Genomic DNA, 26689 nt, shown 5'->3' with positions numbered 1-26689 from the left:
GCTCCCTCATGAGCCCTTGATAATTTATAAATTGTTATTTTATCATATCTTGCCCTGTCCGACATCTCCCTTCACCCACTTTTCGGTAGTCACTTTAAATTGTAATAAACATGATTAAGTTATGCTGCTTTTTAGCTGAGGGTCTTGTACAGGAAACTAACTTCCTTGAGCCTTAGTTGTCTCATCTATTAAATGGGGAAAATAACTATCTGTCACATAGCATTGTAGATAGGATTGAATGCAATGGTCAGGTAAATCATTTAGTACTGTATACACAGTAACACTCAATAAATACATATGTATATGACTCAAGTCTACCTCACTGCCATTGAGTTGATTCTGACTTGTAGCAAACCTATAGGGCAGGGTAAAACTGCCGCCATGGGTTTTCAAGAATGTAACTTTTCAGGGGAGCAGAAAGTCTGCCTTTCTATCAAGGGGCTGGTGGTTTTGGATTGCTAGCCTTGTGGTCAACAGCTCAGTGTATAATCACTACCGCCTGTGTGTGTGTGTCTGGGTAAAATCTCAATCTAAACTCACTGCCATTGAGCCAATTCCAACACATAGCAACCCTATAGGGCAGGATAGAACTGCTCCTGTTGATTTCCAAGACTGCAACTCTTTATAGAAATAGAAAGCTTCACCTCTCTCCTGGGGAATGGCTGGTGGTTTCAACCTGCTGACCTTACGGTTAGTGTAACCATTAGACCGCCAAGGCTCTCTCGCACTCTCTCTCTACAAACACACACACACACACACACACGCACGCACGCACGCACGCACACACACACACACACACACGCATGCACACACACATACACACACACAGATGTTGTTGTTGTTAGATGCCATTGAGTCTGTTCCAACCCATAGCCACTGTATGCATAACAAAAATGAAACACTGTCCAGTCTTCTTGGATCATCCTCACAAGTGTTCATATGTGTGTGTTAGAAGATTATATATATATGAAAAAATATGCTCTTGCTAAGAATGCAAGATACAAGATACTGGGTCCTTAAGGGACAGGCAGAGGATAGAGGGATGGAAGGAAGGACCATTGGATAGCAAAAATGCTAGAATTGTTAGGTAGAATGTAAGGACACACTACTGTAAGACAAATTGGTTCTTTCCATTAGGAAATCATCTTCTGAACTCTGAACTCATTTTCTGAACTATATTTTTGGAGTGTCCGAGTTACATTATAAAAATTAGGAGACCGTCTAGTCAATGCCCTCATTCTACAGATGAGGAAAATGTAACCCAAGGAGTACTTGCAAAGTTACCTTTGAAATGCCATCATCAAAGTAATCTTACTTTCTTCAAAATAAACACATTGAATTCTTTTCCTTGTATAAAATAAAAAAACATAGCTTAGTTGAGCATTTCTCTCTTGCCACATCAGTCTGTTGCTGTCATTGTTAGGTGCCAGCCAACTGGTTGCAGCCCTGTGCAAAGTAGAATGAGCCACAGCCCAGTCCTTCCCCGTCCTTGCACCAGTTCCTGTGCCTGACCTTATCGCTGCTGCCACTGTGACAATCCATCTCCTTGAGGCCTGCCTCTTTTCTGCTGCCCCTCTACTGGACCAAGCATAATGCCCTTCTTCAAGGTCTGGTCTCTCCTGACAATATGTTCAAAGTGTGTAACACAAAATCTTGTCATCTTTGCCACTAAGGTGTGCTCTACCTGTACTTTTTCCAAAATAGATGAGTCTATCAGTCTAAACAGTCCACAGTATTTTTTAAAGAGACTCTGAAATTTACTCTTAATCTGAAAGCAAATGGAAAAAATTATGAAGTCAAAGAGCTGAATAGAAAATTTCAAAGGGCAGCTCAAGAAGACAAAGCCAAATATTATAATGAAATATGCAAAGACCTAGAGTTAGAAAACCAAAAGGGAAGAACACATTCAACAAATCTGAAATTGAAGGAATTCCAGAAGCTTCCAATTGCAGTAATGAAAGATTCCATAGAAAAATATATCGAATGAAAGAAGGTAGAAAGACCAAAAGAAGATGAAAAGAATACACAAGTCACTATCAAAGTGAACTAGCCAGTATTCCACCATTTCACGAGGTAGCAGATGAGCGAGAATGAATGGTGCTGAAAGAAGTTCAAGCTTCACTGAATGTCAAAGAAAGCTCCAGGAATGGATGGAATGCCAAATGACATGTTTCAACAAGCTGATGAAGCCCTGGAAGAAGCACTCACTAGTCTATGCCAGGAAATTTGGAAGATAATCACTTGGCCAACTGGTCCATATTTGTGCCCATTCCAAAGAAAGGTGACCCAAAAGAATGCTCAAATTATAAAACAATATCATTGATATTGCACATAGTAAATTTTGCTTAAGATCATCCAGCAAACTGCCAAAAGTTCAGGTTGGTTCAGAAGAGAACATAGATCAAAGGATATCATTGCTGATGTCAGAGGGATCTAGGCTTAAAGCAGCAAATACCAGAAAGATGTTTACTTGTGTTTTATTATTGACTATGCCAAGGCATTCGACTATGTGAACCATAATAAACTATGGATAACCTTGAGATCAATGGGCACTCCAGAGCACTTCATTGTGCTCATGCAGAACTTGTACGTGGATTAAGAGGCAAATCAGGGAACAGAACAAGGGGACATATCCATGCTGTTCAAAATCAGGAAAGGTGTGCTTCAAAGTCACATCCTTTCACCATGCTTGTTCAATTTGTATCAAAGAAGCTGAAGTACATGAAGAAGAATTTGGCATCAGGAATGGGGGAAGGCTTATAAAGAATCTGCAGTCTTCAGATGACACAGCCTTTCCCTTTGAAAGTGAGGAGAACGTGAAGCACTTGCTGATGAAGATTGATTGAAGCTTTCAGTATGGATTACAACTGAATGTGAATAAGTCCAAGACCCTCACAAGTGGTAATGTCATGATGAATGGAGAAGAGGTTGAAGTTGTCAAGGATTCTGTCTTGCTTGGCTCCACAGACAATGCTCAGGGAAGCAGCAGTCCAGAGATCAAAGACACGTTGCACTGGGTAAATCTGTTGCACTAGACTTCCTTAGAGTACTGAAAAGAAAGGATCTTATTTTGAAGACTAAGATGCGTCTGACTCAAGCCGTGGTGTTTTCCATTGCCTTATACGCATGTGAAAGTTGGCCATTGAATAAAGGAAACTGAAGAAGAATCAATGTGCTTGACTTGCAGTGAAATGTTGGACCGCTAATCCAAAAGTCAGGCAATTCTACGCTACCCTACAGGGCACAATGAGTTAGAATTGACTCACTGGCAGTGAGTTTGATTATTCTTTTTCAGTTCTTTTGTGTATTCATGACCATCTCTGTTTTCCACCTACATGTAGAGAGGTAATCTGGCCAAAATATTCTTTGAATGTAACCAACTGCAATCAGTCACCACATAGGGGAGAAGTACAATCCAGAATAGCTAAATGGTTGATCTATTCACCAATCATTTAGTGGGCAAGCATTTATTGAGCTTAACAGCTCCCCAACTCTCCAAACTATTCAATTAATAAATATGCATTGAACATCTATTAGTTCAAGGAACTATGCTGATTAATAGGGATATACTAATAAGGTCCAAAAACATGATTCTCGTGATCAAAGATTTGCAAATAATAAAATCAAAATATGAAGGAAGGAATGGTATCAGAGCTTTGATTGTGAACACTGGTTTGCAGAAGGTTATGGATGACAGTGGAAGGCCAAACCCCATTTGCAGGGTCCCCACATGGATTAAGCTTCCAGTGAATCCCCTCGGAACATAGTCAAGGGTTGGGAAATAGCCTTGCTATCACAGAGCATTATAATATTGCTAATGTCAAATGTAATTAGGTTAAAATAACACCTTATCATTTGATCTTCCTTTTGACCCACCCTAAACTTGTTTGTTTTGAATATATTGTGCTTTCTTTTCTATTGAGGTTTTTTAATGTTTTATCTGTTCATGGTTGTAGGGTTTTTGCTTATTTGATTTCTGTTTGCATTATTTATGACTTTTTAGGTTTATGAAATCCATGGCAGGTAGATCTATAGAGACAGTAAATAGATTATTTATCACCTAAGGGCATAGCAGGGGAAGATGAGGGAAATGGGGAGAAAACAACAATGAGTATGAGAAGAACATGTTCTAAAATGGATTGTGATGATGATTGTGCAAATCTTCTTAATATGATTGAATGATTTAATTGTATAATATGTGAAAAGTATGTCAATAAAATGATTTTTAAAAAGAAATTGCACTCCACTTTCCTGCAATACTCTCAGCTGTGAAAAGTTGCAAAAAAATTAATGTTAACCAATTAAGAATGGTTAAACAAATAAACAAGCAAAAAAGACATGGGTCTCTATCCCCAGGGAATTTACAGTAAGTAGAGGGAAATAGATAATAAATGAGTGAAAAAGTAAACACACATTTATATGTAAAATTTGATCAGTGTTATAACCAGGGTACAAGAATTAGGGTTGGCAGGATTAAATCTTCTCTGGCTGTGTAGTTACACATTGAGTGGCTGTGAGGTTGGCAGTTTGAAACCACCAGTGGGACCACAGGAGAAAGATGAGGCTTTCCTACTCCCATAAAGTTGCAGTCTTGGAAACCTACAGAGGCCATTCAACCCTGCCCTATAGAGTGGCTGTAAGTTGGAATCAACTTGATGGCAATGAGTCTATTTATTGATGGATTTTTGGTTCATACCAAATAAGTATACAAAGTATTATGAATTCCCTTCAAAATACTTAGAAGGAAAACTTTTTTAGAAAAAGTAAACCTGTCAACTCTTCCAGTAATAGAAAATTATTTTGTGTAGAGGGCTGTGAGATGCTAAACACCCACTAGAAATTATGCTCAGGCCAAGCTCATCTCAGATATGGAATTTAAGTTGGGATCTGAAAGGTAGGAAGAAACCATCAGGCAAGGAAGAGGATAGAATGTGAGATATTGTTGTAGGTATGGATGGAAGTAGAAGGTCCCAGAGAAAAGGGAGAACACATTAAATGGTCCTGAGAGGTTAATTTATTCAGCAAAATTCATTGAGCTTGTATGATGAGGCCGGCACCAGGTATTAGGATACACAGTTAAGCAAGACAGAAGCTACCCCGGATCCCATGGAACTTTCAGAGGGAGAGAAATCATATTTCACAGGATGAAAGAAACATAACCCATTTATGCAATCTATGTTTCCTTAGGTGCTATGTGAAGCTCAATGAAAAACAAAATCATATATGTATTTGATGAGCTTAATAACCATATATTCTTAACTAGCCTAGGGGAAAAAGGTACAAGAAGCTGGCAGACAACCTTTCATTATTCTTTATAATAATTGTCTTTGAATTACTCATCAATAAGGTGCTTTGAAATCAATGAGAAGTGAAATGAACTCTCCAGAGAGATTTCAGTCTCATTTAAATCACTCCCTGATCAGTCAAATCACTTGAGGGAAACAATAGAAAAACTCACAAAAACAACTGCACAAAAGTTACTTATTTGATCCAGAGAAGAAACCAAATTCTGGAAAGTTCTGAAAATGTAGTCTTCATCAGGCTGTCTGCAATGCCGGGATAATAAGCACCACACCATCTACGTCCGTGAGGTCATGGAGATTTCCTGGAGAAGGAATTCTAACGGGTACTGGCACAGAACCATTTGCATGCTCACAGAAACAAGGGTAGATTATTTTTTTGCCTTTACTCTTATCTGAAAATTTTCAGATAATAAACATTTCCTGGATATTATAGTGCTAGGTTGTGTGCCTTATGTGAAAATGTAAGGAGAAAAATAGATTTCTGATTTATGGCTCATTTTAAAATTGGTTCATTTAAACAAATTAAACCCCGAAGACATATTCTAATATATTTGCTGTATAATACGGATTTTGCTTAAAGCATATGTCTTTGGAAATTCTCTTATCAAGGATTATTCATCAGGTAAGGTCTGAAAGCAATTCTGAGAGAATGGTTATGGTATTTTTAATTCAATAATTAAATATGTCAAGCTAATCTTATATGCATGTTCTCTGACCCATTATTAGCTTTGGGGATCTTTATTTTTTATTCAGAGAGTTTTCTGTACCTGTTTATAGCAATTCAAAAGTTATCAAGCCTGCAGTCATTGTCTTGAACTCAGTTACTGAGAAAACTATTATAAAGGCCAACAATCAACGTGGTACCTAATGGAGAAAAACAGAGCTTTCATCTTGAAATCAGAAATACGATTAGGGTGTACACTCTCCTCACTTCCATCTAATACTATATAAGAAGCTCTAGCCAGAACAATAAGACCAGAAAAAGAAATAAAACTTATCCAGATCAGAAAAGAAAAAGTAAAATTATCTCTATTCACAGATGACATGATCCTATATATATAAAATCCCAAAGAATGCAAAAAAAAAAGAGTCTAGAGTAATAGTAGTATTTAACAAATTGGTAGGGTACAAGGTCAACAAACAAAAATCAGTTTAGCTTTTATGTACCAGGAATGAGAAATCTGAAAGGGAAATTAGAGGGGAAAAGTAATTTTACAATAGTATCTAAGAGAAGAAAATACCTTGAAATAATTCTAAGAAGGGATGGGAAGGGATTATACAATGAAAACTACAGAACATTGCTCAAAGAGATGGAAGAAAATGGATAGCAATGGAAATAGATTTCATGGTTATGCACTTTAACTTAATACTGTTAAAAAAATCAGAACAAACCAAAGTGATCTATAGATTCAATGCGATCCTGATCAGCATTTCAACAGTCTCATTTACAAAAAGAGAAAAGCCATTCTTGAAGCTTATATAGAATAAGAAAGACCAATAGCTAACAAAATTGATGGAGAAGAACAAAGTAGGAGAACTCCTGCACTTTCTCATTTTAAAGCATACTACCCAGCTACAGTAATCAAAACAGCATGGTACTGGCATAACAATGGATAAACAGGTGAGGGGAATAAAATTCAGAGTTGATTTTTGACAAGGACACAAAGTCCATTTGACAGGGAAAGAAAAATGTATTCAATCAATGGTGCTGAGATAATTGGATTTTCATGTGTTGAACAATGAAATGGAATCTTTGCTTGACACCATACAGAAAAACAAATCTAAAAAGGATTGAGGACTTAAATGTGAAAACAAAAACAATAAAATGATTGGAGGAACAATTAGGAAAACAGACCCAGGCCTCCTAGCTTCTAACCATGGAATGCCCAATAAAATAACAAAGCACAAAAAGCAAAAGAACAAAATAAGCAAAGAAAAAAGCAAGATAAATAGCATATAATAAAAATTTTAAACCTTTATTCATCAGAAGCTTTAACCAGGAAAATAAAAGGGCAAACTGAGTGAATATATTCAGAAATCATATATCCAAAAAAAAATTAGGAACCAAAAAACATACTAAATTTAGATAAATCAATCACAAAAAGACAAATACCCCAATCATAAAATGGGCCAAGGACTTAAATACACATTTCAGCAAAATGGCCTTTCAGATGGTCACCAACCACATGAAAAGATATGCACAATCACGAGTCATCAGCAAGATGCAAATCAAAACACAATGAGAAACCACTGCACTCCCACTACAGGGGCTAAGATTTAAAAAGGAAAACAGAACAGAACACATGGTGCTGAAGATGCAAGAAAATCAGAACCCCTGTTCTTGCTGGTGGGGATGCCAAATGGCTGTTCCTGAAAAAGCAAAAAATAGAACTACCATATGATCCACCAGGCAATTCCACTCCTAGGTAGGTAAATATCCAAAATACTTGAAAGCAGAGACCAAAAAAGAGACTTGTACAATAATGTTCATTGCAACACTGCTTGCAATAGCCCAAAGGTGGAAACAACCTAATGCCCACAATGGATGAATGGATAAAGAAAATGTGCTATTATAGACTATGGAATACTACTTGGCATGTAAGAGAAATAAAGTCTTGATAGATGGTGCAATATAGATGGAACTTGAAGACATATACCAAATGAAATAAGCTCATTACAAATTGACAAATATTTTATGACTTTTTTAGTAGAATTAATAGAAGTTCAACTTAAAGTAAAGGTATAGATACCAAAGTTTATTAGTGGTTACTAGGAGCAAGAGGGATGGGAAAGAAAGGGCGGGCGATAACCAGTGATAGAAAATCACATTAAGGCTGGTGTGCTTCTTTCATGTGGGCTTTGTTGCTTCTGAGCTAGATGGCTGTTTGTTTACCTGCAAGCCTTTAAGACCCCAGATGCTTTATCTTTTGATAGCCAGGCACCATCAGCTTTCTTCACCACATTTGCTTATGCACACATTTATCTTCATTGATCATTCATGAAGGTGGACACCCACTGATATGATCTTTTGTTCTTTGATACCTGATAACTGGTCCCTTCTACACCTTGTGGTCACACAGGCTGGTCCCGACATGATCGCTGAAGACAAATGTGTGCATAAGCAAATGTGGTGAGGAAAGTTGATGGTGCCCGGCTATCAAAAGATATAGCATCTGAGATCTTAAAGGCTTGAAGATAAATAAGCAGCCATTTAGCTCAGAACCAACAAAGCCCACATGGAAGAAGCACACCAGATGTGTGAACATGAGGTGTTGAAGGGATCAGGTATCAGGCATCAAAGAACAAAAAAATCATATCATTGTAATGAGAGGGAGTGCGGAATGGAGACCCAAAACCCATCTGTGGGCAACTGGACACCCCCTTACAGAAGGGTCGTGGAGAGGAGACAAGCCAGTCAGGGTGCAGGGTAGCAACGATGAAACATACAACTTTCCTCTAGTTCTTAAATGCTTCCTCCCCCCACTATCATGATCTCAATTCTACCTTACAAATCTGTCTAGAGCAGAGGATGTATATTGGTACAGATAGGAACTGGAAACACAGGGAATCCAGGACAGATGATCCCTCAGGACCAGTGGTGAGAGTGGCAATACCGGGAGGGTGGAGGGAAGGTGGGGTAGAAAGGGCAAACTGATTACAAAGATCTACATATAACCTCCTCCTTGGAGGATGGACAACAGAAAAGTGGGTGAAGGGAGACATTGAATAATGTAAGATATGACAAAATAATAATAATTTATAAATTATCAAACGTTCATGAGAGAGGGGGAGTATGGAGTTAGGGGGGAAATGAGGAGCTGATATCAAGGGCTCAAGTAGAAAGCAAATATTTTGAGAATGATGATGGCAACAAATGTACAAATGTGCTTGACACAATGGATGTATGTATGGATAGTAATAAGAGTTGTACGAGCCCCCAATAAAATGATTTTAAAAAAAGAAAATCGCATTAAGAGTAAGGTTACACAGTCAATTATTGCAATTGCAGTATGATGTACACCTGTACAAGGCTGAATTGGCAAAAGTTGCGTGGCAGAATTGTGATGTCTAAATTAGTGTTCTCTGTTTTACCTTAGGTTCCAATATGAATTGCAATAGCTACACAGAACTCACAGATAAAATTCAATATTAAAGGGTTTACTAAGGCAGTTAAAAAAGTTGTAAAGTCAGTGAGAAATAGTCAGGGTGGAGTTATTTACCAGGAAATGTTACAAAGTTCTTTAAAGCCTGCTAATGAATATCCGAAGGACATACCACTCTGCTATAAACCTCAATCCAAAAGCATTCATCTCAAGCCCTGTGGGTCAGCAAACACAGCCCCCTGAATTAAGTGCCCAGAGGTACGCCACTCTAGGAAACCTCAACCTGAAGGCCCTCAGTTTCACTTCCATGGGTCAGCAATCCCAACTTTCCCAATTAAGTTCCCAGAGGCAGGCCACTCCACAAGAGAGCTTCCTACACAAAAGCACCCAACTTTACTTGCTCCCTGGATTAGAAAACCCAACACTCTGTTCCATGACTGGACTCCTGATTCTGCTGCTGCTTCTCTGATGTTATAGGTGTTTTCTGAATCCAGGAGGGTCACTGCACAGGGCTCTCGGGTCCAGAGGATGCACTCAATTTCTGGCCCTTGTTGGTAATTGTATCCCTCTTCCTGCTTCCCAGTGGGCTCATTTTATGCCCAGCAGGTTGTATTTCCCCCCACATTCTTACCAGACTCAGATAGGAAAGGGTCTTTTGGTGGGAATTAGAGATTTTGAGCTATAAGAGCAACATTAAATAATCCACTGCCCTGCAGATATACTCACAACAAAGACAAATAAATAAATATGTAGTTGCTGAAATGGTTCCTTGGTTTGAAGTTTATGGTAATGGTTTCATGGGACATCCAGTTAATTGGCCTAATACTATTTAGTGCTTTTCTTTTATCTCTTAGTTTCCTTTCATAGTATCTGGGATCTTTAAAGTCTGTAACAGCTATCCAAGGCACAATAATTGGTTTACATTCATATACTCGTTACTAAAAGTAAATGTTGAACTGCTGCCTGCAAGGGTTCAAACCTACCAGATTCCTCATGACAGAAAGATATACATTCTTGGAAGGGTCACTATGAGCCCGAATCAACTCAACGGCAGTGGGTTATTCACCTATAGCAAGTGAGAAAAGGAACACTGGAAATAAAAGGAAGGCATTGCTAATTGCCTCCATAAATAACTGCTTCCTTTGCCATGAGACTAGAAAAATTGGATGGTGCCACACTTCCATCACTGAACTTTTTGATTAATGATTCCATAGCAGAATCCTAAAGAATAAGGAGAAAATGAAGAACAAGATTTCAAATTCCCATGAACTCTGGAGCTATGGAGGATAGATGAACCTTTGAGATTATTGCCCCCAAATAATCTTTAAGCTTGAAACCATAAATATCTCATGCAGTCATGTGGCTTCTGTGAAGATTGCAACCTGGGAAACCAAGTGTAGCAGCTCTTCTTTAGGGTCCTCCGAGTGAGAAGAACATCAGAGCTGCAGGTCTGTCTACTGTTCCTCCTGGTTCCAAGCAAAGCTTTTTCTGGGAGATCAGCGAATAGCACCGAGGAGAACGTAAGGTTGTTGAGAGGGTTTTCTGGAGAGAGGAATAGAACCTCGGCTTTGCAAAATGGTTGTCAATGGGGAATGGAGGACATGAGAAGGAATTTTTGGCTTGATAGAACAGCAAAAACATACAAGATAAGGTGAAAATTAGAGGGAGCTGAGGCAAGATAGGAATGAAAAAAAATCTTTACTAGAAATGGAGGGATTGAGACCTGCAATTGCAAAATAGCTACCTCCAGTTTTGTTGTGCCCTCACACTGTTTAACATTAAAAGTGAACCTCACCCCACAGAGCTCTCTCAGAGGCACACGCACTGCACTTAGACCAGCCCACCTCCTACTTGTGTCTCTCACCATGGAGCATACTTAACTTAGTGCCTGGCCCCAAAGTATGTGGGTCTTTCATCTCTAGCAACCAGTTTTGATTTCATGTAAATATATTTTCCTGTGTAAAGTCCATGGTACATAAATATGATAACTCTTAAACATTATTAGACTGTTAGGAATTTGGAACTTCACATAAATATAATCTGAATGGAAAATTTGTGAAATGGTTGCAATTTAGTGGAAAGTTTCATTTACATTTTCCTAAATTCGTAAACAAATTTGTCTTGTAAGAGGTACAGCCAGAATGTTCCTTAAAAGTGAGTATGGTGACACTTCATCTCACATACTTTGGACATGTTATAAAGAGAAACCAGGAAAAGATCATCATGCCTGGTAAAGTAGAGGGGGGGGAGAAAAGATGAGCCCTCTCAAGGAGATGTATTCATAGAGTGGGCTCAAATGTAACAACAACTACTACATTTATTCTATTGTATACATGAAGTGGAACCCCCCCAAATGGAATTTTCTCTGAAAAGCTATGTATTCAAGGTTTGTTTGTTTTTTTAACAAAATGACCTTATTACCTTCAATATACTCTCCATTACACTTAATACATTTGTCAAATCTGCGATTCTATTCTTGAAAACACTTATCAACCTCATCTGTTTGGAGGACTGACAGCACCTCCCTTGTCTTTTTCTTCACCTCTTCTACGTCATCAAATCACTGTCCTTTCATGACCCTGTGCATTCCCAGAAACAAAAACAAGTCGCATGAAGTGAGGTCAGGTGAGTAAGGTACGCAGGACAAGAGAAGCATGTTGTTTTTTGCCCAAAACTGGCACACTGAGATGACTGGGTGGTCAGGTGCATTGTCATGGTGGCAAAACCAGTCCTTCGTCTGCCACAAATCAGGCCTTTTTTGTTGCATTTTGTTATTCAATCTTTTCAGACCCTCTAAATAGAAAACTATTTCTGGTAGAACAAACCTCAAATGCACTACTAGTCAACTTTTTCATTTGCTCGGGAAGTTGATGGGTGTCCAGAATGAGGTTTGTTATTAATCGACATTTTACCTTTTTAAAAACAAGACAGTCGTTTGTACATTTGAGTGCTGTCCTTGCAAGCTGTGTTCAACATCACAACAGTTTCTGCAGAATTTTTCTGAAACAGGAAACAAAATTTCACAGCTGGTCTCTTAAAGCGGCCATCACCAAAAAAGAGGTTCCAGCAAAACTGCTTTTACAAAAAAAAATCACTGTGACCAAAGACCACCTTCCCAGGTGATGCCACTGGGTGCACTAACTCAGAGATAGTTGCTAGAGGCTCACCTAGTGGGAAAAATGCATACCAAAAAAGCTACACACTGTCCAGCACAATTCAATTTTGGGGGTGTACCCCTCATAGAGTTTCTGAGTCAGAACTGAATAGAAGGCATGTAGCAACAAAAACAAGTTCCCAAATTGAGTATTATATCTTTCCTATTCAGCTAGTTTGATAACCAGTTCCCATGGTTGGAGATGGTTCCACAAGTCTAGTTACAGCTCTAAACAGAGGTGATGCTGTTGTGAGCCTTGGGTTGGCACCAACTTGTACAACCCCCTGTACACTTATGTCAATCCCGTGGTTGGTTGCAGATTGGATCATTGTGATCTACCTTTATTTTTAGTCTATTTGGGCCCAGTAGCTCCAGTCAATCTTGCTCAGGGTCAAAACAATGTACTATCTTCATTTACAGTGTATGAAGTGCATTGTTGGGAATCCAGCTGGGTCTCCAGGAGAAGAATTCTACTGCTGAGCCACCATATCCCTACTGAGCTAGAAGAGTGTTCTAGCTTATAGATACAGCTGGGTCCATTTAGCTCCAGAACAGCTGATCACACCAAGGAATTTGGTCAAACAACTGGTTAATTGGTCAAACATCTCAATATCATATTAGTTATTCAGGAATAGCAAACATATTAATTCCCAGATTTTTACATTCACATTTAAAATTGGGTCTTGCTGTCATATAAATACTTTATGTCTTTTACCACCATCATCCCATTGGAACTTCACTGTATCTCTGTTCATTCATTCATTCATCCATTCATAGACAAAGACCTACTAATAATAGGTGCTTAAGATAAAGCAGTTGTAGGTGCTCAAGATAAAGCAGAAAATACAATCTGAAAACTTCTGTTATCATTAAAGAAGCATTTATCTCTTAAATTATTTTATTGACGAAAAATACTCTCCACATTAGAGCAACATCAAATTGTACAGAGTAAAATATAAACCATTTCTTTACATTTATATACACATAGGGAATCTTGGATGGTGCAAATGATTACCATGGGTTAACATACTCAGCTATTAAGCAAAGTTGGAGCAACTTGAAAAATGGTCTGTCAGTCTATTTCCAAAAATCAGCCTTTGAAACTCTGAGGAGGAAATAATTAATCTAAAATACTATTGGATCATATGACCCACAGTCTCCTCTATAAAACCAGAAAAACTAAACAGTGCTCTGCTAGCACTATCAATAGGGAGCTCTGGTGGTGTGGTGATCATGAGTTGGTCCACAAACTACAAGGTCATCAGTTGGAAACCATGAATTGCCTTAAAGACAAAGCTTTCTACTCCCATAAAGTGTTACAGCCAGGAAACACACAGTAGCAGTTCTGCTCTATCCTAGAGGGTCACTGTGAGTCAAAAAAGACTCAGTGGCAGTGAGGACCACTACCAACTGCTGGAATCACAATCATAATAGAAGGTCCTGAAAGGGACGGGAGGAAAAACATGTAGAAAAATATGTAAATCATAATAAGACACAGGACGTATATACTGATCTGACAGATAGACCTTTAAAATGCATTATGATATCAAGGAAGAACGAACGTTTTGTGCAATTAACCATAAGAAACTAAATGGGCAACACTTGATCAAAACAAAGCATTTGACCCAAACAACAGTAGGAGGGAGAGGAAAGAAGGAAAAAGGAAGCAGAGAAGACAGGAAATATTAATTGCCAGCAATTAGTATGAATAAACTAAAACCACTACACAACCAAGGGAAAAGTGCAATTACACAAGAAGAATGCAGCAAATGTTATGCAGCAAAATGTATATGAATTATTGACTGGAAAACTAATTTGATTTGTAAACTTTCACCCAAACTACAATAAAAATTCAAATAAATAGGTTTAAAGAAAAGAAAACACTAGGTTGCACGGTTCTATGCCCACAAATGGGAGCACCATTCATTGGAATTAACTTGATGTTCAGTAACTGATGTGCACTTACATATACAAATGTCATTTTAAAATAAATAGTATTATACAATATGCGTTTTTCAGAAACGTTATTTTCTAATTTAAGAGATTTTTCAATGACATATACTGCTGCAGGTTCCACTGTTTTCAATAGTTTGTATTTATTACAATATGTTTAATCCCATCTGTGGTAGTCACATAATCTCATGTCAACTTGAAGGTATTAAGAGTGAAGGGGTGGCGTTTAGCCTGTCACAGCCTGATGGTGCCTCCTTGTGGGCATGACCGCATGAGGAGGATTCAGGGAACGTCCTCTCTTTGCTTCACCTTCCTGTTGAGGAGTCACACTCAGAGAGCTGGAGGAGCCACGTGGAGACCGGTACCCATGCTGAGATGCTTCCATCACCACTGGATCCACAAGCCTTTTTACCCTCCTGCCTTTGATCTTCCTGCATTGGGCATCATTGCGAGTAGCTACATGAGTCTAAAGAGGAATTTATGGACCAGTATTGAACATATGTTAATATCAGACTTAATGACTTTATCTGGACTAGGCTGGGATGTTTTCTCAATATCTTGTTGCTCTTTGATATAAAGCTCTTTCTTAATTCATATGAGTGCCCTTGGATTTGTTTCTCTAGTCAACCTGGACTAACACTACCAATACACATTTTAACTACTTTCTATTTTTGTTGTTGCTGTATTGTTTTGGAATATTACAATGATGGAAAGCACAATTTATTTTTGTCTACATAGCAAGTAATTTTTGACCAGAGTACCAGCTGCACCTTTGTTGGGTGAAAGATAACTCCCTCCAAAATAGAACTCACTGCCATCGAGTTCTTTCTAACTCATTGCAGCAGTGAAAATGTCGGCTGACCCTGGCCTCCATCGGACTTCCCCAAAGTGTACGATAGTTCCTGATTCTCTGCATTCTTGCCAGTAATTCATACAAATAAACTAAAACCACTACACAACCAAGGCTTCTACTTGGACAGAAGTGCCATATAAACTTGAGAACCACCTTTACAAATTATGTTGGAATTTTAGAAGTGAGATTACACTGTATTTAAAGACGACTTGGAGAAGAGGAGACTTCTTCACGATATTACATCTTTCCATCCTGTTTCATGGCAGGTTTCCTCAGTTGTTGAGGCTGACTTTTTTGTCTTCCACTGATATTTAAGACTCTTCTTCTCAGGTGTCCGGCATATGTATTTGTGTGTGTGTGTGTGTGTGTGTGTGTGTGTGTGTGTGTGTCTGACATGTTTGTTATTCAGGACTATTCTATTTTATAGTTTAATGCTATAATTAATTTTCTCACTAGTGGCTAAAGTATTTGAAAGATATTGATTTTTATGTGAAAATCTTGTATTCTGCCAGATATTTGAGGTGTCTGATATTTTTCCACTTGAGTCCTTTAAATTTTCTAAATAGACTATCACATCTGCCTATCTATGCAATATTCTATTTTGATGTTCATAGTTCTAAACTTGTATGATTTTATGTTTAATTTCATCTCATCCTAGTTTTATGAACATCCATCCATGTTTTAGCTTTGGTTTTTCTATAACTTTGTTTTTCATAAACTTGGTTTTATTTGAGTTCATAATCAATACCTTCAGCATAATCTCATTTCTAAAATCCAAACATGTTATTTTTTTAAATTGAGGATGGATGTGTATAGTGAAGCTTCCATCCTGATGAAAAAGAAAACTGAAATTTGAATAGATTGAATGATTTTTTTCAATATGACAAAGTTAGTAAATAATAGAGCCAGAATCTAGCCTAGCCTTTATATCTCCATTGGGAAGCATAATATATATTATCTACATGTTAAGTATGTTCTAAGATTAAAATTTCCCCCCTATAACTTTTAACAAAACTATTAATAAAAAGAAAACTGGGTTCATACATAGGTTTTCCTACCCTTACCAACCTTTTTGTGAACATGCTAATAAAAAAGGCTAAACGTTATCAGCTATTTAACGGTGGACAGTGCCTGAAAACCTTGCTGGTCAATAGCCACCTAACAGCATGAACCTTACTTGGAAAATATTCTCATCTCCCTAAAACTGAGATAGGGAGATGAGGGTGGGGATAAAATGAAAAATACTCTCCTCTGAACACATCAGAGTTCATGGCCTCAGGTACATCATGCTCACATTAGTGGCATTAGATCAAATTTGACCAATTCTGGGGGAAAATAACATAAGATTAAAAAAACAAAAATATTTGGCATAGGCTTAAAAATTTGACTTTCATATGTCCAATTTCAAGAAAACTAAGATGCAACTCTATTGTGATTCCACTGTTATTGCTTCTAGGATAACAGCAGCAAGAGGATGGTTTGGATTTCCTGAGGCTCATATCTTGTGTGAATTTACTGGGTACCTACTCTACTATCTTTTTGTAATAAATGCTCACTGTTGATCCACAAAGAGCTAACTTTAGTTTCCTCTTCATTCAACATTGCACACCATTCTTGCAATGGAAAAAAAAAGATGTATTTCAGGACCTTTGGGAGAGGAAAATTGATAAGAGCTGGCAACTCTTTCCCCATAAACAACCAATATTTTAAAGCTATTACCACAGAGCTGGGCAGTTAAAGACAGTTCATTTATCATCCAAAGGCTGGTGAGCACATCAGGCCTCGCAGTCAGACTCTGAAAAACGGGCTCTGGGTTCACCCTCTATAACCAAACAGCTGTTCCTTCCCAAAGTTTTAATCAGATTCCGTGAGCATGACATCTCCTGTAAAGCAGAGACCACATAAAACCTGCAATAAGCCTGCCATTGAAATTCATTACAGTCTAAGCAATATGAACAGATTATGTTCTGTGGGCCAAAAGAGTTTTCAGTTTAGATCAAAATTATGATTGCATATTAATTTGGCTCCTTGTTCTTTGGGGGTGGGGTGGGTGTTGTTTTTTCTTGGAGAAAAATTCAGATTCATCATCAGAGATTTTTAAAAATGGCATTTTCTTGGTTGTTTGAAATGAGAAGTCAAGGTTACATGCTTTAGAAGAAAATATGCTTGTGGACTAAAAATTCTTAACCCAGAGTTTTTGAAACAATTTTTCAGAATTATGGTTTTTGTTTAGCTATACTTTTTTTCCCCATGAAGAAATAGCTATTGCTTTTTTTGGACCCTGAAAGGATTGCTTTCTTTAGAACCTGAAAGATAGTTATGATCCACCTTAACACACCCTACTCCCAATAAAAATGGTAAAAAGTTTAACATGCACTATGTTAGTACATGAGAGTCCTGGTGGCATAGTGGGTTGGTTAGCCATTGGCTGCTAACTGCAAGGTCAGCAGTTTGAAGCCACCAATCAACAGCTCTTCGGGAAAAAGATGAGTCTTTCTACTGCAGTAAAGAGTTGCAGTCTCAAAACCTAGAGGGGCCAATTTACTCTGTGCTACAGGGTTGCTATAAGTTAGAATAGAGTTGATGGCAGTAAGTTTGTTTATGTGGTTGGTTTGGTTTATTTCACATCATGGTTTTGCTCAAAAAAAGAAAAAAAAAAAAGAAATCCCACTGCTATCTAGCTTTTTCCACTCCTTAGGACTTCTGAAACTGTACATCTTCATGAGAGCAGAAAGCCTGGTCTTTCTCCTGAGGATCAGCTGGTGGGTTCAAACTACTAACTTTGTGGTTAGTAGCCTGATGCACAGTTAACAATGCCACCAGGGCCTCCACCATTTGCAAGGGGTGGTGTTAGCAGCTGAAAATTTTATACGACATTAAGCCAAAGTCATAAATGGTTCTTCTTCTCAGAGATAGTTCAGCAGTATGAAGCCTGGTCACTAAGCCACCATCTTTGTCAAAATGTGCTACTGGTCACAACAGGGAGTGTAAGGGATTACTATCAATGCCCCCCTCCCCTCCCACATACACCCCAAAGAGTAAAGGACTTTAGACAGAGGCAGATGGAATTTTCCCACAAACTTTTGGAAACCCCTTCATATTCATCAGAACAATGGGTCACAGAAGCAAACACAGCACGTGAGCCCCTGGTCTTGTACAATGGGAGAGAGTCAGATGGACTCTAGGTAGGCTATCAAATTTTGAGTAGTTTTTAATGATCACAAAGTGCATAGGAATGCAAAGAGTCATTAGCAAGCACTTGGAAATTGGTGTGCAGGATGCAGATCAACACCAGATTCATCTGTGTCCTCTTTCTTTGTGCCTGTGCTCACCACACGTTCCTCTGGCTATTATTTGCCTTTATGTGCAGTCCTGTCTATAGGAAAGACTACTTTTATCATTTGCTTTTTGGGGTACTTGTAATCTGAGTGACAATAATTTCCTGTGGTGAATTAATAATGCGGAGGCTAATGATGATTCAGGTTCCTCTGTAGCTTTGCCAGAGAAAGAAAATGAGCAGACCATGCCAGCATGGGTATTTTATTTCTTGGGTCAGTAACTTCTCTGTTTGTTATATGAGCACCCTGTTGTCCTCAAAATACCCTCCTATGCATTTTGCTTAGTGTAAATTTCTCTCGGTTCATGATTCCTCGCCTTGCTTCCAGGTCATCACTGGACCCCTCAAAGTAAAGAGTCAGGTTTTCAGATTGGGGACTAAACTGAAAAAAGGGCTGATATGAGACTGAGATGATCTCCGGTAGAAGGAAGAACTACCTCTTCCAATTCTGTCAGAGAATGGATTTGCTGCACACAAATCAGCTCCACGTCACCTGTGCACATAAAGCACAACTTTTAATGCATCCCCCTCACAGGGTAGTTCAACAACTGCCGTGGCAGAAAATTTCCCCTGTTTACCACCCATGGAGGGAACCTGTTACCAGATATTGAAGGGAACTGAACAAGTAGATTACTTGAATGGATCATGAATCTGACAAATGAATATTAAAATAGAGATGAACAGAAACTAAAACCATACAGGGAAAGGGGGAACAAAGGCAAGCCATAGCTGGAGATCTGAGAGCTATAAAGGAAAGATCCTTAAATTCTGGAGTGAAAAATGGAGTGGCCTGAAGGAAAACAAATCACCAGCTATAAACTGATTTCTGCATTTCAAAACTAGATGGAAAAAGACTCTAGTCTGACACTTTGTAACGTTTTGAGAAAAAAATGAACATGGGTTCTGAAATAAAAGCTAAATTGCAGTATAAGCAGGTCTTTTGCTATGCTTCTATGTTCTTCACATTTCTTATCTTTAAAATAAATTCCCACCATCTTTGAATATTGTAGTGGATTATGGAGTAATTGGTCCTATCTTTCTTATTGTCATCACCATAATTATTATTATTCTCACATTCACTGCTTATTAAATTTATAAATGTTTCTACCAATTTCCTTTCTCACCACTCTTTGCATCCAAGACTTTCTTTCTGATTTCAATTTTCTACTTTAGAAGTTCTATCATTAAGGATCTATGAGTGGTAAGTTCTCTGTTGAGCTATGAGTGGTAAGTTCTCTGTTGATGCAAATAGTCCTGATTTTATTCTTTGTCTCAGTTATCTAGTGTTGCTATAACAAAAATACCACAAGTGAATGATTGTAACCAATAGAAATGTATTATCTCACCATTTAGGTGACTCAAAGTCTAAATGTATAGCACTAGCTCTAGGAAGTGCTTTCTACTTCTCTCGACTAGGGAAGGTGGTCCCCACCTGGGCTTGGCATCTTTGTAGATCTTCATGTGTCTCGGCATCCATCTTCCCTCTAGATATGGGGTGTTCTCAGTGCAGGAACTCGGGTTCCAAAGAAATGCTTTGCTCCCATCTCTTCTTACTTGATGATGGTACGTCTCTCCGTCTTTGTCCTCTTCTCTTTCTTTCAGCTCTTGTAAGATAAATGGCGAGGAGGGCCACATGCTAAGGAAACCCCTCTGTACAGGTCTGTGGCTTGAGTAAAGATGCAGCATCCCACTCTACTCGCCCTGCAACTGACGGTTCACTGATCATGTCAAATTGCATCACAGGGGATGATAACATGAGTCATCACATGGGTATCAAATGTCTGAGAATCATAGTCCTACAATGCAGACATATTTAGGGGGACACTGTAATTCATGACACCCCCAAATCATAGTTTAGTTGAATTTAGAATGTTGGCTGTCTGTTATTTTTCTTTGATACATTGAATATCTTGTTCCACTGTCCCCTGGCATTTTATTGTTATCGACAAAAACTGCCACCAAACAAAATGCTTTCCATTGAAAGTAATATTTTTTCCCCTCAGGTGAAAATAGCTTCTTTTAGAAAAAATAATACAATACTAGCCCCTAAATGGTGGAAAGTAAAGATATTTCTATTGTCCAACTCTTTCAAGATGCTATAACATCCACTATCACTGATATCAACCACCACTTTTCCTTTAGTACGTGTATATTCAGTGCAGTAGCTCGTGAAGGGTTAAGAAAAATGGCCCACGTGGTTGTCGATGTTGGTAAATCCCAAATGTGAAGTTCAGATGTCGTCTGCAGGATGCTGCTCATCCACATGGCTGTGGAAGCTGTGGGATCAGATCAGGTGACAGGTTGTAAGCAGAGATTAGGCAGAAGCAAGCATGAGCCAGACGTGAACAGATGCAAAAGTAACAGCACGTCTCCTTGCTCAGGTGAGTTCTCATTCTGGAAGCGAGATCACAGGAAAGAGTGGCTTTGATGGAGGACTGGCTTTTGCCTTCTGCACATCATACCCTCAAGGAAACCAGAGTGGTCATTTGAGTCACACCCTAAAGTGGAGACTCAAAAGCCCATCCCATCTTAGTCCGATCTCTTAAGGTCACAAGGAATGGAACCCCCCAACCCCTCATGGCATGATCACCACAGGCTTAGAGACTCAGATGAGGACACGTCACAAAAGATATTCTGGATCTCACATTTTACTGCAGCATCTTTACACATGGGTTGGTTTTAGTTTATCTAGCTCTGGAATATGATGCTTCTATTTCTCTATTCAATTCTTTAAAAACTATTATCCATTGTCTCCTCAAATATGGCCACAAATCCATTCTCATTGTTTTCTCCCTTTGAAACGTTACTGAAGCTTTCTGGATTTCTTTGTGTTATCCTCTCAGTTTCTTAGCCAGTTCTTTTTTTCTTTTTCTTTTTAATTTGTTTTGCAGTCTAAATCCAACTCTTTTTAGTTTGTTCTTTTTGCTTCACCAGCTGGATTATATCTGACACATCCATTTCGTCCACTTTCATGCTTCCTCCCCTCCACTAACATGATCCCAATTGTGCCTTACAAATCAGGCTAGACCAGAGGATGTACACTGGTACAGATAGGAACTGGAAATACAGGGAATCCTGGACAGATGATCCCTTCAGGACCAGTGGTGAGAGTGGCGACACCGGAGGGTGGAGGGTTGGTGGGATAGAAAGGGGGAGCCAATTATAAGGATCTACAATATAACCTCATCCCTGGGGGACAGACAACAGAAAGGTGGGTGAAGGGAGACACCAGACAGTGTAAGACATGACAAAATACTAATAATTTATAAATTATCAAGAGTTCATGAGGGAGGAGGAGTGGGTGGGGGAGAGGAGAAATGAGGAGCTGATACCAAGGGGTTAAGTGGAAAGCAAATATTTTGAGAATGATAAGGGCAACGAATATACAAATGTGCTTGACACAATTTGTGTATGTATGGATTGTGGTAAGGGTTGTATGAGCCCCCAATAAAATGATTTTTTAAAAAATCAACATCTTTATTTTCAATGTGGAAAGATGGTTTCTTCTTATTATATACTTTCTTAGGAACCATCATGGCATAGTGGTATCAGGTTGTGCTGCTAACTGCAAGGTCAGAGGTTCAAAACCACCAGCTACTCCACAGGAGACTGATAGGGCTAACAGTCTCAGAAACCCATGGAAGCAGTTCGACCCCGTCCTATCCAGTCAATATGAGTCAGCATTGACTTTTATAATAGTGAGTTTGCTTTCCGTTTCATATATTTTCTTAACAAATACCTACTTGTTCTTTCCTTTTTTCTGCTTCTCCGTTTACCTCAGTCATTTTAAATGTGCCCATTTTGGAAGATTTCTCAGATTTTTCTAATTTTGTGTCAGTTTCTAAGCAATCCCCACCCCCCCATTTTGTTTTGTTTATTTACAGGCATTCCTTCACAGTGAAGTTATTTCCCTTTGCATCTAATAAACTTTTATTGTGGGTTTATCATAATGTATGATTTTCAAAGGAGGCCTGGTGGTGTAGTGGACTGCAGATTAGAAAGGTCAGCAGTTCAAAGCCTCCTGTCGCTTCTCTGGAGAAAGACAGGGCTTTCTGTTCTCTTGAAGAGCTGCAGTCATGGAATTGCCGGAGCAGTTCTCCTTTGTCCTATAGCATTGCTGTGAGTCAGCATCGACGTCATTGCTCTGAGTGGCAGGGAGTGTGAGCTCCACATGCCTGAGCTGTTAAAGTTATCTCCTCCAAGCAGTGTTAGTTTATTTGTGGGGGGAAAAAATTAAAACACCAAAATCTTCTGTCATGAGTCAATTCTGATCCTCACAGCCCACACCCTTCTAGGTAAAAACAAACAAAGCACAAGCAGTGTCATCGAGTGGATTCAACTCATAGTGACCCTATGGAAGGCTGCTAAGGCTATCCGTCTTCATGGGAACTGACAGCCTGGACTTCCTCCCACACAGCAGCTGGTGCTTCTGTGTGTCCTACCTTCGGTTAGTGGTCCGATGCTCGCCCAACAGTGCCACTGGGAAAAGGGAGGTGGGAACAAGCGTTTCAATCGGGCTGAGAATGTCGGTCAATTCATAGCACAGGTCAGTAATATTGATTTCCCAAATTCTGGATAGATGGCAAGTTTCTTCACCGTTTTTCAAGACTGTGTAACTGAAGGAGCCTTTTAAACCCCCAAGGTTTAGTCAAAGAACTGTGCTCAGTATCGATTACAACCAATAGGCCAATGAGCAGAACTCTGATGTGCACATGGGAGAGTGGTGTAGCTTCAAAACTTCTGGGCCTACTTTGATCATATAATCAGCATGGCCGTGATAGCAGGAAGATGCCCTGGTGGTATAGTGTCAAAGAGCTGGCTGCCAACTGGAAGGTCAGTGACTCGAACCCACTGGAGAAAGATCTGACAAGCTGCTTCCATTAAGATAACAGCCTTGGAAACCTACTGGGCAGTCCTACTGCTTTTCACGGCCACTATGTGTCAGAATAGAGTCAACGGAAATGGGCTTGGTAGGAGATTCGCTTTTCTTAAACTTATCATTAAAAAAAAATGTGTTTTGTTTAATGAAGCATTTGTGTTTGAAGTGGCATGAGTCTACCTACTTCATTTTAATCCATTCGAGTCCTTAACATGGTGTTTCCATTAGTTATGATATACTTATTTGATATTCTTTATTTTTTATGTAAACTGTCTCCTAGCTACCTTTCGTGGACACAGGGATGAGGATGTAATCTTCAACTGGTCATTCATCATGCTTAATTCTCTTGGTTCACTATAATCTAGAAGTAATCATATGACACAAGCAGAGCCAATTAGAATCCCTCTGTGTGACAGATATGCAAATAAACTGATTTATTTTTGTTCTTGTGTAGATACAGATATATATAATTCAAAATAAGAAAAAGCAATTTTGCCTATGTTGTTTAAGGGAAAATATTGGGAGCATGGCATATTATTTGGAACAAAAACAATATAAGCCTAGAGCTGCCATTCGTTACTTCCTCTTGCTTTGTAGAGTACATCATGCATTTACATGAGGAACTTTTGAGGCAGAGACTCAAGGAGAAGGAGGGTCATGAGACAAAAGAAAGAATAGACTATCTCCTTTGAACTCCCCAGTCCCAGCATGCCCAGAGTCAGCTTACTTACTGTTAAATGGCCCAATGAACACCTTTTGTTTAAGCTAATTTCAATCAGGGTTCTGTCACTTGCATCTCATTTATATGCGAACATATTAAACAAAAGTGCAATGGAACTGAGATAAGAAACTGTCAACATGAATTCCCTTTCTTTATTTCCTGGGAAGCCTATTTGTTATGCATGATTTGACAGAGAGCAATGCAAGTTCTAAGTCACAGGGCTGAGCTCCACAGAAGCAGCAAGTGAATGCCAGATCTAATCTGAGAGACAGGGGGCAGAGTCATAGGATAAAAAGTCAAGGTCATTTTCCAGTAATTGAACAGGGACATTAAGAGATAGGTTGGAAGAGGTGTCAGCTAGGAACCAGGAACCAGGGATCAGGACTGAGGGAAAACAAACAAAACAAACTAGCAGCAACAGCAACAGCGGCGGTCACAGCAATATCAAGCAGGAAGGCAGGCAGGAATGCGGGCAGCAAACATCTAGCATTTTCATTCAGGCCCAGGCCAGTGGCACTCTGATCCCAGGTGGCTTCCTATTCCTGCCACGGGATGCCACCTGGTGTCTGAAGAATGGAATTGTGTGGTCATGACAAGAGGTGCTTAAGCAGAAAGGTTAAAAATGTTTCCCTTTTTGTTATTTTTAAATTATGTATCACATGAGAATCTAGACAGGAATCACAATAAATGAGTTTCATGTTGATTATCAGTTTCCAAGGTGAATATCAAAGTGAATTATCTTCAGAAAGATATGTCAAGATATACAGAATGCGTTTTTAAGTTAAACAGTTTCATGAGAAATAAACTTTCTGAGTGCGCTAACGGTTTGGGTGTATTTTCATCAAAAGGGGCACCTTATCACCTTCTGAGCTTACAGCTCTGCTTTCAAAAGGGGGATGTAGAGCTACCTAAGGTCAATAATAAAAAACTCACTGCTGTCGAATCCATTGGAACTCATGGATGACTCCATAGGACAGGGTAGAACTGCCCCTGTAGGTTTCTAAGACTGTAACATTTTGTGCGAGTGTGTGAGTCTGGGTTGACTAGAGAAACAAATCCAGAGACACTCATATATGTGTAAGAGAGAGCTTTGTATCAAAGAGTAATTGTATATTAAGAAAACATCCCAGCCCAGTCCAGATCATGCCCAAAGTCCGTTATTAGCCTATATGTCCGATACCAGTCTATATATTCCTCTTCAGATTCACCCAATACATGCTATGACGCTGAATGCTGGAAGATCACAGGCCAGTGGGTGGAAAGTCTTGTGGAATAAGTGGTGGTAGAAGCATCTCAGCACTGGCTGGCGTGGGTCCCCACATAGCTCCTCCAGCTCCAGGTTTCTGTCTCCATCAGTGTAGCTCTATGTGGCTTGTTCACAGGAATATCTAACTGGGAGAATGTGTATCCCACCTCCAGTGAGGAGGACAGGAGTTCCCAGAATCCTCAGGAGAAGGCTACGCCCACACAGAGGCCTTATTGGGTATGACCTGATTGACAGGCTAAACTCTATCCCTTTGTTCAAGTTGACAGTAGATTATGTATCTGCCACAGGGAATTAATGAGGCTTCTTAAATATTGTAAAAAGCAGGATGTTGATTATTGAGTATTCATCTTCCAGAATAGGTCATAATTAAAACCAATATCAGGTAAATACTTTCCTCCTCATTCCCACCTGAAAGGGTATGTCAACCCACTACAACCCACTGGCAACTAGTCGATGCCGATTCAGAACCGCTGGTGGTTTTGAAGTGTAGAATTTGTGGATCACAGCCCAACACATAACCACTAAGCCACCAGGGCTCCTTAACCCCCTCAGTCAGTGATTATTTGTGAAGCAACTCAATGAGTAGATGTATATTGTAGCAATAGAGGAAAGCCAACTTGCCTCCAAGAAGCATGTGATGTAGTTAGAGATAGTGAGACTAAAAGAAAGAATGGAATTCCATAGTGACATGCTTTTATTACCAATTCTTAAATAATATTTCCTGGGATGGGTTTTAGAGTCAGGTTTTTGCCTGTCCAAAAGTTTGATATAGCTGTGTTATAGGAGATATTAAGAGCAGGGATGTCCATTCAATGGACCACGTCCATTCAATCGATGTCACCAGTGTTCAGCGGAACGTCTGACACATCAAGGAGCTCAGTATATTTTTGTTGGCTGGATGATGCCTCAAGGTTCCTCTTAATCCAGGGCTCTTTGGGTTTCAGAGCCATCCCATTAGCCCTATGCTACATTCTCCTCATCTCACATAGGCTACAAGTAATGAGATACCTCAAACTGCCACTCAGTCTGAGTGCCAGGCACTCACTCACTTGTACCATATTTTAAGTGATACTTTCAAGAGCAGCATAAAATACTCTTATTTAAAGAGAGGAAATTGGC

General features: G+C 39.1%; 1 protein-coding gene across 1 annotated transcript in view; it reads right to left on the bottom strand.

Moving 5' to 3' along the window:
• Positions 1-26689, bottom strand: part of SLC9A9 (solute carrier family 9 member A9) — an 859212-nt gene that overhangs the window by 564993 nt on the left and 267530 nt on the right. The gene's annotated exons all lie outside the window — the stretch shown is intronic.

This window comes from Echinops telfairi, unplaced genomic scaffold (assembly GCF_000313985.2).
Source record: "Echinops telfairi isolate 266 unplaced genomic scaffold, ASM31398v2 ScPeMD7_16;HRSCAF=60, whole genome shotgun sequence".
Taxonomy (NCBI): Eukaryota; Metazoa; Chordata; class Mammalia; order Afrosoricida; family Tenrecidae; genus Echinops; species Echinops telfairi.
The sequence above is the reverse complement of the archived record's forward strand: the minus strand, read 5'-3'. Positions and strand labels throughout refer to the sequence as shown.